The 16,850-nt window shown below is 35.4% G+C and overlaps 1 pseudogene; it reads left to right on the top strand.

Annotated features, from left to right (window-relative positions):
- The first annotated feature begins 1,352 nt into the window (after nucleotides 1-1,352).
- On the top strand, nucleotides 1,353-14,274 carry LOC113771134 (annotated as a pseudogene).
- The last annotated feature ends 2,576 nt before the right edge of the window (nucleotides 14,275-16,850 follow it).

Genomic DNA, 16,850 nt, shown 5'->3' with positions numbered 1-16,850 from the left:
TTACGTAACTTCAAACCTTTCTACTATGTTATTATGTTTATATATATATATATATATTTAGTAGGGATTAGGGAAGGGGTGGAGATGGTAACCAACATAAATTCAAACCCTTCTACTACATTATTATGTTTATAAATATATATTTTTAATTTTTTTCCTGGTAGGGATTTGGGAACGGTTTGAGTTAAGAAGTAGGGAAGGAAAAGGGGAACCAAACCCAATAACTCTATATCCTAAAAAGCCTCTTCCTTAATTGTTGACCAAAGCCTCTTTGGAGTTTGTAAAGATGCTTATATTAATAGTTTCATAATAGTTTGTAAAGATGCTTATTAATAATATTGACTTATGTTTTATTAAAAAAAATAGTTTCATAATAGGATATGTGCTTGCTCGCCTGATAATCTCATAGTATTCTTTACAAATCATGCTTAACTTTAATACCTGTTGCATAATATTTTCTTTTTTCATAGCTTGAATCCACAGAGAAATTATCATTCTTCACCTTTTTCAACCAAAGGTAAGTTGCCCATGATTATAGTACCAAAAAAAATAACCTTACAAATTTGCCTAAAGAAAAAGAAACAACATATTTTAAATTTTCAATATATGATACTCTTAAGTGACTGTGGCACAACTAAGTTATGAAATATAATTGACATCTCAAAATTTATAATTGAAACAATACTAATTTAGTTGCCAGTCAAATGGGATAATGTTCCCTCTTTTGTTTTGGAATGCTTTAAAGGCTGTAGTCACAATGATGTTAGTTTGGTTATGTTGATGAATGTCTATGGTATATGTAATATGCTGCACGTGGAGGTTGATATTTCATTATCTATTTCAGGACAAGTGTGAAGTACATAACTATTTGGGATCATGGCAGCCAATGCCTTTCTAATTACTTAAAATGCATATTTATGCCTATTTCAATTGGGATTAGTTTTGGAAAAAAAATTGGTGATGTCATTTAGAATCCCCAAATTGTTAACAAGGGACAAAGTGTATATTTCCCTAGTAAAAGTGGGCAAAGTGTTACTCATCCCCATGTTGAATGGGCTAACGTGTAATTAAACCTAATTTTTAATTGCAGAGAAAACTAATCTACAGCACAAAGTAAACACAGTAATCAATCAGGACGCAAAAGCTGTCTCTCACGTAATGGCTGATGCAATTTGCAAGAAAGCAAACGAAAATGACCACATTCACTTTGAATTTTCAAGGAGTAAAGAAGACAGGATAAAGGACACTCCCTTAACAAGACTTAAGCTCATAACTTTCTCAACCCTTTCTCCAGATAAATAGATATAGTAGTAAGTAGTAACCAGTAATACTGCTGTATATTCCCTAATACCATGTCGGGTCCAATGTGTTTTTTGAATCCTCCATAGCTTAGTTCAACCTGTGGAGCAGGAAATGTAGAAGAAATCGCTGGGCTTCAAACATATGTTACTTGACACCGAGACTCCCATCGCGCCATCCTTCTGATTGCTGATGCTTTCGGTAATGATCATCAGCCTGATTTTGTTGATGAGTTTTCTGTTGGATTCTTAATCCAACATTGGACTTATATGCGAATAATTATGTATTGCAAACTGTCGATTAAGGTTAAATCCAATTAAAGTGATCAAATATAGTTTGGATTTAATGTATCTAATAGGATGTGGGCCTTTAATGTGTAGAGACTTAAGGGCTCTTATTTCTATGATGGGCTGAAATAGGGCTCCAAAAGGTAACTAAATATTACCTATAAATAGGGTTATGGTCCCCAGGTCACACGGATCATTATTCTAGCTGTCATATTTCCTAATACCACAAAAAATAGCTCTTCCCTGATATCCCATCATCAGGAAAGATACCAGAGAGATACTAAAGGGCTCTCTCAAGGATCGACGAATACGTGTTGATTTGGAAGGCCACTCCAAAATCTCTAGGGATTCAAGTATCAAGTTTGTCAATATGGATTCAGGTACGTTTCCGCAATTTTGTGTTAATTATTTCTCAATAATCGCCATAAAGATTTTGGGGTTTCATAAGTGATAGTTTTCACCAAAGGTTAAATACAAATAACCACCCTAACAAGTGGTATCAGAGCCCATATGGTTGATTATTAAGAAATAATTTTGTTTTAGTAATTCATAGTTTTTGTTATTATTGGTTCTGTTTTCATGGCTACTAGCTGCGGACTCTGATGCTGTTAAATATATGTTTATTATGTGTTCAAGTCTTGTGGATTCACTGCTTTAATCATATATGTGTATGATTTTGGTTGCTTCTGCCACACTACATGAATTCAGAATTATGGTAAATTATGTTTTCGTTTGCACGGCGCCCCTCTGACTCATATGCAAACAAGGAAAAAAAAAATGAATTCGTGGGTTCCGCTTCTATGGCTTGACGAGTCCTTATGTGGTTTTTTATGTTTATGGGTGCTTACGTAAGTAATGTACTGCCTTGGACGAATGTTCATGTATAGTTAATGGACATGAATTGCTTGCGGTCAAATCATTCAATGCTTTTGAACATATGAAATGTAGTGGATCCCACCGTAGTCCAACTTTAGTTGTATGATTCAATTGTTTCTTCATGTTTTTTTTTGGTTGGCCGATTCCCTACTTTTACATCTGGAGAATTCGGCTTAGCTTAATTACTAGTTGGCATGTGGATCGAAATCATAATTGATTGTCATGTAATTTGTCTTTTCTCAAACAGAAAGCCAAAATATTTTTCCTTTTGCCGTGACTTTTCATTATGCCTTTATAGCTCAATTGTTTACAATTGGACTCTTTGACTTGTTTTTTTGTTTGAGAAATCATATCAAGGAAATTAGGGTCTCTTTAATTTAAGTGAACCCTAATAAAGTTAATAAGACATTTAAGTCCTATAAAGTCTATATATGAGACCCACTAAATATAAATTTTTTTAAAGTACTTATGGATTTCAAGAAAATTTGGGACTTTAATGATAAAATTGGTTCAATTATGGATATGGACTTTTAGTCCAATAAGTCTTGATCCAATTGATTGGTTTGACTAAATTTAACTAGTTTGACCAGGTTTGATCATGTTTTGACCAGAATTGACCAAAATTGATTTTGATCAAAATTTTTGTTTAATTTGGATAATTTTAAATTTGAATATTGGTATTAATATATATATTTTGGAATAAATTAATTGAAATAATATGCCACCAAAGTGACCTCTATTATGGAAATTAATTTATTTTAAAATATAACTAGTTGGGTACTTGTAATTTTATGAATATTGATCGGCCCAAAGGAATGTCAATATTTAATGAAATTACATGTGCACTTGGTAATAAATACGTGATAATTATTTGGATTTTACATGTGATTTATAAATTGGCCCAAAGGAAAATTTATTTTTGACATGTTATTATTATCAGTATTTATTATTGCACCAAGATATTACTTCGAAATTAATATTTTTGTCCAAAGACAAAATATTAATGGAACATCGGTATCTTGAGATGGGGTTACCTTTATTTAAATTTATTATTGTTTGGTTTATGTGAGCTTGTTTTAATTATTTAATGTTTTCTGTTCAATTGCAAATGATCTTACGAATATTACTTCCAACATCAATAATATTCCTATGTTGAATGGCACAAACTTCAAGTCCTGGAAAGAAAATCTCTTGATAGTACTTGGAGTAATGGATCTCGACCTTGCGTTAAGGGATGATTCTCCTCCACCTCTTACAGATCAGAGTACCTCTGATTAAAAGAGATATAATGAGAGGTGAGAGAGATCAAATCGCTTGTGTCTGATGATCATTAAAAAGGCCGTTCCAAAAGCATTCAGGGGAACTATATCAGAAACGACTGTAACCGCTAAAGACTTCCTTCAGGACATTGAAAAAAGGTTTGTCAAGAACGAAAAGGCTGAAGTTAGTACGCTCTTGACATGCTTAGTTTTAATGAAATATAGTGGTAAAGACAATATCAGAGAGTACATCATGGAGATGTTTCATCTTGCTTCGAAATTAAATGCACTTAAGTTGAAACTCTCTGAAGAGTTACTAGTGCATTTGATTTTAATATCTCTTATACACAATTTAGCCAGTTTAAGGTGAGTTATAACTGTCAAAAGGAAACTTGGTCTCTAAATGAACTCATCTCACACTGTGTAGAGGAAGAGGAAAGGTTGAAGCAAGAACAGACAGAAAGTGTCCATCTGGTGTCAACCACTAATAATAAAAGCAAGGGACTTAAGAGAAAAAAGGAAAAATGAGCTGCAGGTACAGCCCCACAAAAGAAACAACAAAAGAAATCAAATGATCAGGGAAAGAATAGTTGTTTCTTCTGTGGAGTTGAAGGGCATCAAAAGAAGTATTGCACCAACTATTACGCTTGACGTGCTAAGAAAGGTATGCCTTTTAATTTGGTTTGTTCTGAGGTTAATTTAACTTCGGTACCTAGACACATATGGTGGTTAGATTCTGGTGCAATAACTCACATCAGTGTGTTTATGCAGGGTTGCCTGAATTGTCGAAAGCCTAATGATAACGAAAGATATATCTACGTAGGCGATGACAAAACAGTTCAAGTTGAGGCAATTGGAGTTTTTAGATTATTGTTAAAAATCGAATTTTATTTGGATCTCTATGAAACATTTGTTGTAACGTCTTTTAGACGGAATTTAATTTCTATTTCTGTTTTGGACAAATTTGGTTATTTTTGTTCATTTGGAAATGAAAATTTTGAATTGTTTCATGATTCAAAATTAGTTGGTTCTGGTTCTTTAATGCATTACGATAATCTATATTTAATTGATACGATTGCCTCATTTAATGAATCTCTGCATTTGAGTACTATAGGAATAAAGAGAAAATTAACCAATGAGAATTCAGCCGCATTATGGCACAAGAGATTGGGACATATCTCCAAGCGGAGAATGAAAAGACTTGTGTCAAATGAAATTCTCGACCCCTTAAACTTTACAGATTTTGATGATTGCATTAACTGTATAAAGGGGAAACAAACCAATCAAAGAAGATTTGAAGCCAATAGGTCTTCAGACGTCTTAGAACTTATACATACGGATATTTGTGGGCCATTTTCTACATCTGTTTGGAATGGTTAACAATATTTTATAACGTTCATAGACGATTTTTCAAGATATGACTACATATATCTCATTTCTGAAAAGTTACAGTCACTGGACGTGTTCAAAAATTTTAAACCTGAAGTTGAGAATCAACTCAACAAAAGAATTAAAAGCGTCAGATCTGACCGTGGTGGTGAGTACTATGGTAGATATGACGGTTCAGGTGAATAATGTCCAGGACCATTTGCTAAATACCTAGAGGAATGCAGTATTGTCCCACAGTACATTATGCTGGGTTCACCCACTATGAATGATGTAGCTGAAAGACGAAATAGAACTCTTAAAGACATGGTAAGGAGTATGATATGTCACTCTACCATACCAGAGTCACTCTGGAGTGAAGCACTTAAGATTGCAGCATACATCCTTAATAGAGTTCTAACTAAAGCAACTATCAAAACCCCTTATGAGTTTTGGATAGGAAAAAGGTCCAGTTTAAAGCATATGCATGTTTGGGGGTGTCCAGTTGGGGCAAGGCCTTATAGGCCAAATGAAAAGAAATTGGACTCAAGAACGATTAGTTGTTATTTTATTGGATAATCTGAAAGATCCAGAGATTACAAGTTTTATGATCCCACAACTAAATCAATTTTTGAGACAGAAAATGCCCGATTCTTTGAGGATGTCGAGTTTAGGGAAAAAAATACAGTAAGGGACATTGTCTTTAAAGAGAAATATATTAATATTCCCACAGGTGTCATTGATTTTATTTTGGATCCTATTCCTGAACAAGATCATGACATAACAAATCAAGACAATGTCGAAGAAACAAACTGTTATAGAAGAACAAACTCTTCCACTCCAAGAACCAGTGCCATTAAGAAGATCCACTAAAGAAAGGAGAAGTGCAGTGCCAGATGATTATATTATTTTTCTTCAAGAACATGAGGATGATATTGGATTGATGGAAGATGATCCAATCAACTTCCGTCAAGTCATGAAAAGTTCAAATTCTCAAAAGTGGATCGATGCTATGAATGAGGAGATTAAATCCATGAAAGACAATGATATTTGGGATTTTATCCCATTGCCAAAAAGTGCGAAACCCATTGGTTGTAAATGGATATTTAAAATCAAGAGGGATTCGAAAGGCAATGTGAAAATATACAAATCTCGTCTTGTCGCTAAGGGATTTATACCAAAAGAAGGTATCGACTATAAAAAAACTTTCTCTCCGATCTCTTCAAAGGACTCTTTTAGAATTATTATGGCACTAGTGGCGTATTTCGATTTTGAGTTATATCAGATGGATGTAAAGACAACGTACGTTTGTCAATGGTAACACTGATGAGACGATTTATATAGTGCAACCAGAAAACTTTGTATCAGGAGATCCAAAGAATATGATTTGCAAATTTAAAAAATCTATCTATGGGCTCAAACAAGCGTCTCGACAATGGTATTTCAAATTTCATCAAATGATCATCTCATTTGATTTTGAGATGAATTTAATAGATGATTGCATATACTATAAGTTCTGTGGGAGTAAGTATATTTTTCTGGTATTGTATGTTGATGACATTTTACTTGCCAGTAACGATATTGGTCTATTGCATGAAACCAAGAAATTTCTAAATAAGAATTTTGAGATGAAAGATCTTGGTGATGCATCTTTTATGTTAGGTATACAGATACACCGTGATCGCTCTTGGGGTATTTTTGGACTATCACAAAAGGGCCATATCAAAAAGGTTCTTAAAAGGTATGGCATGCAAAATTGTAAACCAGGTGACACTTCTGTGGCTAAAGGAGACAAATTTAGTCTTGAGCATTGTCCTAAGAATGCTTTTGAGGAAAAAGAGATGCAAAAGATTCCTTATGCGTCAACAGTAGGGAGTCTAATGTATGCTCAAGTATGTACGCGTCCGGATATTGCGTACATTACTGAAATGTTGGGTAGATATTTAAATAATCTAGGATTAGATCATTGGAAAACAACCAAACAGGTCTTACGGTATCTACAGAAAATAAAAGACTACATGCTCACATATCGGAAGTCAGATGAGTTAGAAATCATTGGGTATACTGATTCCGATTATACTGAATGCCAAGATACTATGAAGTCAACGTCAGGCTATATCTACTTGTTGGCTGGAGGTGCCATATCTTGGAAGAGTGCTAAACAGTCCATCATAGCATCTTCTACTATGGCTGCAGAGTTTATAGCTTGTTATGAGGTATCCAACCAAGAAATCTGGCTGCGAAATTTTGTCACAGGATTACGTGTAGTGGATAGTATTGAAAGACCACACAAATTATTTTGTGACAATAAGTCAGCAGTCCTGTATTCCAATAATAACAGGAGCTCGACGAAATCTAAACATATAGATATCAAGTTCCTGACTATTAAAGAAAGAGTACAGAATGGATAGTTATCGATAGAGCATATCGGGACAAACTCCATGGTTGCGGATCCGCTCACTAAGGGATTACCATCCAAAATGTTTCATGAGCATACTGCTCATATGACTGTCGTGTTGTTAAATGATGTATAGTTTTAGTGGGAGTTTGTTATTTTGAACGCTCTTATGATATTTTTTGATTTGAAGGATTTGAGGATATTTTATGCATAAATAAAGTTTGGATTTATTTACACTCTGACTTTGGTATGATTTGATCTCATGAAAATTTAAGGTGGATCAGTTGAAAATAGACATGTTCTGATCACATTACATGAAATTTTCATGCTACACATCCACATCATGATTCATGTCATTCAATTGCATCGATATATGTGATCATTGATGGGTCGAGTTACGAAATTGTAACAAAGGCCGCTTTGATCCTATATTGCTGTAATTGATGGACCGAATTGGTTACAGATACATTGTGATAATGACAGTAAAGTTGATCTCATACGGTTAATTGCAAAATATAATTTAAAGTTACACATATAGTCCAAGTGGGAGATTGTTGAATTCTTAATCCAACATTGGACTTATATGTAAATAATTATGTATTGCAAACTGTCGATTAAGGTTAAATTCAATTAAAGTGATCAAATATAGTTTGGGTTTAATGTATCTAGTAGGATGTGGGCCCTTAATATGTAGAGAGTTAAGGGCTCCTATTTCTATGATGGGCTGAAATAGGGCTCCAAAAGGTAACTAAATGTTACCTATAAATAGGGTTATGGTCCCCACGTCACACAGATCATTATTCTAGTTGTCGTATTTTCTAATACCACAAAAAATAGCTCTTCCCTGATATCCCATCGTCAGGAAAGATACCAGAAAAATACTAAAGGGCTCTCTCAAGGATCGGCGAATACGTGTTGATCTGGAAGGTCACCCCAAAATCCCTAAGGATTCAAGTATCAAGTTTGTTAATATGGATTCAGGTACGCTTTCGCAATTTTGTGTTAATTATTTCTCAATAATCGCTATAAAGATTTTGGGGTTTCATAGGTGTGACAGCCCCACCTCCCCCTGGGCGTACTCTAGGGTTTAGCGGACCGCCTGCCTAACTTTCGCCAAGACTCACTCACTCGCATTAATTAAAATAAGGTGCAACCTTAATAATAAACGAAATAACGGCTCCCAAGTACATCAAAAGATTTAAATTCTCAGTATATTCAACCCTAATCGAGCGACTAGTGCGAGTACAATTACAAAATTTAAAACAACTAGGCTACGCTAGTCTGTACACGTCTCACGCCTCGCTCGTACCCCTATAAGGAAAATAAATGGCGTGGAATGAGCTAAAAGCCCAGTGAGGTTCCAAATAGCAAATTGACCATTATTTATAAGTACAAGTTTTCGATATAGCAAAGTAACGAGCATGAAGAGTTCATAAAAGTGAGCAATAACACTACAAGTAACAATCTCAAAATGAGCAAGTGTAAAGTTTTAAAAGAAACAATAACACTACAAGTAACAATCATCTCAAAGTATAAGGATACGAATGGCTCTCAGGAGCCAAATTCCCAAAGCATCACCAAGAGCTTGATCATGTAATAGTTGACACTTCGTCAACTTTCAAGTAAGTAACCAATCTAGTAGAACACCACTTACACTACTCTCCGTCCACCATTCAAACCCCCTACTGGGCCCAAAATCCTCAATAAACATGGGTGGTAATGCTCGAGTATACCGATTAATCGAGGAGATATCACTCCCCTCGACAAACAAGAGACCCAGGGTTCGTTACCCAATCGACCAAACCCTTACCGACTCGACTCGAGTAACTTGCCGCAGGGTTTCTGGAATTCCAGGAAGTGCGCACATCATAAACAAGTATATCAAATCAATTTCAACAATAAACAAGTATATATCAAATAAGGGCAAGTGCGATAAAGTACATTCTTGCCCGATCAAATCAATCATATATCATTTAATCATATTGATCAAGTATTGGAAATAAGTGTCCAATTCAATCAGGTATTTGGAAGCACTCACCAAAATGAAGTGCCCCTAGTAATCACGTCTGGGTTATACTCCGGGTTCGGAGTCCAAATCTGCGATAAAACTTTGTTTCAGAACTTTGAAAATCGACTAAGGCTCGAAATGTAGACGTTTCGTTCAATAAAAATCAAGAAATGGAAATTCACTTGGAGAATATTCGTGAAACACTCGCTCGCTTTTCAAACTATATAACTTTGTAACATTTATACTTGAAGATGCCATTTGAGTCGAAAGTACAAGGAAAACGTATTCCTAATAGTCGTGATTGTATTTCTCAAGGGTACAAGTTCGGCCAATCCTTACTTATATACCTCAGTAAAAGAAGACGCAAATATCCTAGATGGTTCAAGCAGTAGTCACTCTTAACCCTTACTCAAGTCGCAAGTATATGTCTCTAGTTCTCGAGCGTAAATTTGGGCAGCACGCCCTTTGTATTTTCCTATTTCCAACCATTTATGGCTTCATTCTTTTCCTCAATCAAACCCAAAGTTACACACAACACAAATTCATTTCAATAGCTGTTCAATAGACTCAAGGTAATACAAGTACAAAAATCAAACTAATGACATGTGCGGAAATGAAGTTTAACAAAAGACAGATTTGACAGGTTTTTACGGAATGGACACATTCCAGGCTACGCTTATTGGATTGAGGTGCAACTTATACCGTTTCGAAGCTAAGACAAAGGGCTACAACTTTGGTGAAAACCACCTAGTCTAATTTCTAGTGTAACCCAGTCAAATTCCCAATTCACAAAACCAAATTCCAACTAACCGGCCAGTTAACCATACTACCTTCAAATGACTATATCTCAAGCTACCAAAGTCCGTTTAAGGCGTTCTTGGAGGCGTTGAAAAGCTAAGACAAAGTACTAAAACTTTCATGTTTTGGAAAATGGCTAAATCAGCACAGATCATAGTGAATAGACACGGTCAAATGGGATGAACTATCTAAAACTGATCACTGGATGCATCCTAGGGTAGTGAGGGTATTTTGGTCTTTTTATAGGCTACATTGCTCCGATTGGGCTGAAATATTTTAGGCAACTATAAAACATCATTCTCTACAACTTTCATGTTTTATGATAAGCCTAATTCGGCCTCTAACATCACGAACTGGAACCAGACAGAACTGAGCTACAGTTTTCCAGAAATCTGAAATTTTACGGTTTCAAAGGAAACTTTCTTCATTTCTTGCTTCAATCACTACCACAACCTCTTATATAAGCTTAGATACAACATGTACTATCCATACAACAAGTATAGGTAGAAAATCATTCAAACCCTTAACTCATGTAACTCAAGAACATACACTATATCCATCCAAATCATTATAATAGCTATCATCCACCACAAATTTAAGGTGCTATGCCAAGTTAAGCAAGATTAAGAGTAAGAAATGGTAAATCAACATTATTACCTTACTAAAGTTACTTCCAAGAGTAGCCCTAACTTTTCCTTCCAAACTTTCACCAACACACCACTAGCTAAACACTCAAAAAAAGTTTTAATCGGATTAGTTTCTTGTTTCCTCACTTAAGTGACTCAAACTCAAGATGGATTGGTGTATCTCTCCCTTGGTTTTTCTCTCCCTCTCTCTCAGCCAAAGCAAGCAGAAAATGATGAAGAAAGGAAGCTAAATGGTGATAAGAAGGCAAGATAATTTGGTCTTGGTCAAGACCCTAGATGGCCAACAAGTGGCATCACCAATTTCCACTCATTTTTTTTTTTTGCTTTTCCTTGCAAATTTGGTCAACATTTTCGGCCAAAGGTAGCTGAGAATGAGGGGATATTTTACACAAATATTAATAAATTTATATGGTAAGAAAGTGGTGATCAAGTGGTGTGTTCAATCGGTAGTGCACGGTACACGTCGGTTCGCACCGATTTTCTTAAATCGCGTATACTAGGGTTTTTGCCTTCTAATCACTAACTTATTATTATCACTTCTAATTATATAATACTTCCTCATCCCAAAATTCACTCTTACCTACCAAATTTGATCCTCACCCCGTACCGAATAGTCACACTACGAAAAAACGTGAAAACTCTAATTCGCTCTAACTTGAAAATGAAAAGTGAAACCCTACGTTCTAGATTCATTTACACTTATTGTAGGGTGATTGAGTAGTAGGGCCATTATAAAGTAATAATTTTCAAATAAAAGGGCATTTTTAAGAAAAATATAAAGAATTTTACGGGTCCTCACAATAGGTGATAGTTTTCACCAAAGGTTAAATACAAATAACCGCCCTAACATTTTCAACTAGTTGAGCACTTAATAGTTTCTTGCTTGCTTTCTACTTTTTGTAGTTAGAGCTAAAGACTAGTTGAACATGTAAAACAAAGACAGGAGCAAATATCATCTTGACCTGTTATTGATGAATGTTTCATTACTACCGTTACTTTTTTTTTTCTAGGATGTTCTCTACCGTTACTTAATGTAGGGATGAATTTTGGTAGGATCACTAAAGAAGTTGATTGCTTATGGGGAGTACTCTTGTTTCTGGTATAATTTTTATGGGATTTGCTATGACTTTTTAGTGGACCGTTACTGAGCCTTTGCTTCTGTTAAATACACGATGAGATGAGCGAAGCGAACTTTGGTTGATTAACACGATCTGGTTTGTTAGAAACTATAATGGTCCTAATGCTGATTCTTCATGTATTAGTGTGTATATTATCGGTGAATTTGGAAAACCTCCCAATTCCACTGGGTATCCATGTGAGGAATTTTTTTTTTTCTAATTTTCTACTAAGTTTATTTTGTAAAGTTTAGAATATGATTACCATCACATTCTAAAAAATTACTATATCTGCAAACTGCTTATGTTGAGGTTTGCTGGGATTGTTTTGCAGGGTATGAAGCTCCAAATTTGAGGTAAGTAGATTCTAACAAGCCCATCTATTTAAATGCAGCTATTAAGGCTCAAGGAGATTCATAATATTCTCAGAACTCATAGTTTGTCTATCCATAATTTCGGAATAGGTTAGCATCCAAGACTGGATAGACACATGCATATGATAATGCATAGTGTATTTAGTCCATGCAGTACCCCGGATCATGCTTGGATTTCAATTTTCTTTTGAATTTGAGGCAGCTAAAAAAAACTGATTGATCAATGAATTTTAAGTTTGATTTTGAACTATTAATTTTTCTAAACTACACTATGCCTCCAATTTGAAGCAAAAACATTTCTTTCTATGTTAGAACTCAAAAGAGGTCCAATAAAACATTCATCCCTTGATCAACCAAAATTTTGAAAAAGAATATTGCAGAATAATGAACTTCTGCTATAATTTCCTTGCTGCTACACAATAAGGCTAGCAATTGAGGCCCTTAATTATCCAATCTCCATTCAAGTCATAATTAAATTAGGTTCCTTGCAGTTCATCATCTTTATAAACATGTATGAGGCAGCATTCCATTTTCCTGGAAAGATATGGTAAAAACAGGAAATGCTAAAAGCAGAACTCTAAAGTGTACCCCGTTCTTGTGTTAGTTGATGGTAGATGGAGGATTGTTTATTTGTTGTACACAAACATGGCTACATTTTTCAATGTGCCGTTGGTATGTGACATAGTGGTCTGAGGCAAATGAACATACCAATCTTAAACTGTTTGCTAAGTACAATTTATATGTCAATTATCTAAAATTCATCTGAGTAATAACTAGCACAAAACACTTTCTGCATCTTTATCTTTGCAAGAGCAGGTAATTTTCTTTTTTTCAACTGACGTCTTCTTTGCTAAAGTGTCAACCAGAGTATTTTATTACCAGATAAAGTTCTGTGTCAAAAGTTGTGAGTCAGAAGCATAGTTGATTACAACTGACTCTTTTTACCGTCAAGCCTGACCATAGCAACCATGCTTATTAATGATTAGTTGGATACGACATTTGTATTTGTTAGCAGTATAATAATTTTTATGTTTATTTCAGCTGGTATTTGCTTTCTTGTTATAAAGAAAACTTACAGACAAGGTTGCAGATACTGGATTCTTTGTAGTGGTTCCAGATTTCCTTTTTGGTGACCCTGCTGATGTTGGAAATCCTAATTTTGATCCGAAAGCATGGAAAAATGCTCATCCATCGGTATGTTTAACACAGAAACTGGACTGCAAGATTAATATTCTTTGATTGCACCTGGGGTATTCCAATAAGAGTGGTTATAAATATAGCTAATCCTGAAAGTAAGTGGTACTACTATGATTTCTATAACAAATTTTAAGAGGCTTTAAAATTATCTGATCTCAAATTTTAGGGGCATAGGATTTCTCACAATAAGCATTGATATTGTTTGATTTACATATGATGCTTTCAGGACAAAGGATCTGAGGATGCTAAGAAAGTAATTTCTGCCTTGAAAAGCAAAGGATATACTGCTATAGGGGCTGCAGGTTTCTGCTGGGGAGGTAAAGATAGGTATTAAATACTTTATCTTATCAGTTAAAATTTCTACAACCTGTTGTGTGCCTTGGTTTCCTCTGACTAGTTTTGCTCTTCATTTAGGGGTTGAACCTTGCGTATGAATAGCTACTGCCATTTGTGACTGGAAGATACAGTTGTAGGCACATTTGCAGTAACTTCAAGGCTTAGTTTCCTGGAATGTTACTGACCAGCTTCTTTTAACAAGCTGTTAAGAGTTATGATGCAATTGGCCACAATGAAGCAATGCAAAGTATCAAGGACATCAATATAGAAGTAGGGGTGGGCACGGGCAGAGTACTCGCCCTGAACGTGATTTGACTGACCTGATCCTAACTTATCAGATCACTATTTTTTGATCCTAATCTCTTCTGCTTGTCTGCGGGTACCTAAAAAAAAGGTGGGCATACGGTACCTGCCCCTATTTCTTGTTTACTAGTCCAGTCCAAGGAAAATATATTTTATTAATAGCACACATGTTAAGAAGGACAAAAACAACTTACTCATTTAGAAGCTATGATCCTGAAAATGTTTCAACAAGCTCAAAAAGATTTCAACAAGAAAATCCTTCAACACTGGATAGAGAAATGAGAAAAACAACTACACAACTTCTAAGCATTTAATGTATCTGGAATTGTACAAGATATTCCTTTCAAGACCAGAATAAAGGAAGAAAATTAAATTAAAAATATCGGCCAAAAAAAGCCAGTAAAAATGAACCGAAATGAATTTGGAAAAAAAATGCCGATTCCTCAGGCATGGAATCAAGTACCGGAGGTTGAAAATCTTAATGGCCCATCCTGAGCAAGACATGAATTTGCTACTACTTGAAATCCAGGTGGAGTATCCACAACCCAAAATCTAGGAGGCAAAACCGCCATGTCCACCACCACAATCTCCAGGCCACAGCCACCAACTATACACACTCTTCCACCGGCTGTGGCCACGTATTGTGCACCTTGGAGCATCTTACTTTCCACTATTTGTACCTATGCATCCTTCACTGGATTGTACATTCTCAGTACATCTTTGGACTCGTTCACTATATATATAATTTCTTCATCCATCGCTGCTTCAGCTTCTGCTTGAGGTGAAAATTGAAGAGAAGGAGAGGAGATATTGAGTGTCGACTAAAGAGTGAATTGTGAAGATAGAGAGAAACTTGGGAAGTGAAAGTTAGATGGATTTAGGCCTTTATGGTTAATAATTTAAGAAAATTATAAAATTTCCCCTATATTTTTAATATTTGTGTAATATACCCCTAGGTTGGGTATCCGTGGGTTTTTTTTAATTTTATGACCCGTATCCGTATCCGAATTTTATCGGTACCCGACCCTCATTTGCTCCACTGATAGAAACCGGATCGGATATCCTAATTTTTGGTGCGGGATGGATCAGATTGCTTGAGTTTTTGGGTTGATGGATTTTTTTGCCCACCCCTATGTAGAAGCATGGAGATACTTATCCAAGATTCTAGTCTCTACTTGGGCTAGGCATTCATTCTCAACAGAGATGAAATTTGACCATGTCACAAACAACTTCACGGAATCCTTCAATGCATGGATTGGAGACTTAAGGGGCCAACCAATACTGAACCTTGCTAATGGTTTGAGGAAAAAATTTATGAAAAAGTTGCACAAAAGGTACCAAAAAGCCTGCACTTGGACCTCTACTTTCCCTCCAAACATTACCTCAAAGCTAAAGGAAATTGCTCAGACTTCTATGAGATGTTCACTGCAAATGGCAAATGAGGATTTGTTTGAAGTTGGTGATGATGACAGAGCATTTATAGTGAATTTGAGCCTAAAAACATGTGACTATGGTGCTTTTCAATTGTCAAGACTCCCTTACAAACATGGTGCACTAGGAATTATATACACAAGACAAAAATTGGAGAAATACTGTGATCCATGCTTCTCGACACAAATGTATCTCAAGGCATACAGTGGCATGATCCATCCAACTCTTCACGAGGAGAGATGGCCTCCATTACCTGATGTGACCCGAAAAGTATCCTTCTACCACCATTGAGAAGAGCTCCAGGTCGTCCAAGAGTTAATAGAAGAAGAGGACCTGATGAACCAGCTCCATCTCAAGCAAAAGGTCAACCACTTTGAGATGTGGAACCAGCTCCACTACTTTGAGATGTGGAAACTGCAAAGTTTTGGTCATAATACTAGAACATGCCAAAGAGCACCTGTGAGACAAAATAATACAAGCAGCAGTGGCACTCTAAAGGTTCGGTCTAGTGGTTTAATTGACAAAAATGATTTTGTTGATGCAGCTTGTAATTTGGAATCAATTCTCATGGCAGGTTAGTCAAAAAAAGCAAAGCCAGGAACAAGAATTGCAAATACAGGCCTTGCAGGATCTGTTCTATGGGTTGGAATTCTTTTACTTTGACATAGCATATGATGTGATGATGACAGGGCACATTGGTACTAATGCATGGGTTATTTGTGAGGACTCGAAATTTTTTTTTTATATATTTTTCTTATAATTTTCTTTATTTCAGAATAAGTAAATCTATACTTTCTTTTGGTTTCATTCACTTGCCTTAATTTCTTGAATACTTAATGATTGTGTCAAGAGTTTATCTTTCATACTTTGGTACATGTTAAGTTTCACAATATTAGCGAGGTTGTGGCGATTTTTAGTGGGGTGTGTGTGGAATTTAGTAGGAGAAAAGGGGTTTAGTGCAATTGAATAGAATTAAGCCAAATGAAGATAGACATTAAAGGAAAACTTGACAAGTGTTATCATTGGAACCAAGAGTTATTAGTTAAAGACTTCAAGGGCTAAGTTGACCTTATCATTTCCATTCCTTGTCTTGCAAAAAAGAAAACAAAAACACACAAGAGAGAGAGAGAGAGAGAGAGAGAGAGAGAGAGAGAGAG

The sequence above is a fragment of the Coffea eugenioides genome, chromosome 5 (genome assembly GCF_003713205.1).
Source record: "Coffea eugenioides isolate CCC68of chromosome 5, Ceug_1.0, whole genome shotgun sequence".
NCBI lineage: Eukaryota > Viridiplantae > Streptophyta > Magnoliopsida > Gentianales > Rubiaceae > Coffea > Coffea eugenioides.
The sequence above is the reverse complement of the archived record's forward strand: the minus strand, read 5'-3'. Positions and strand labels throughout refer to the sequence as shown.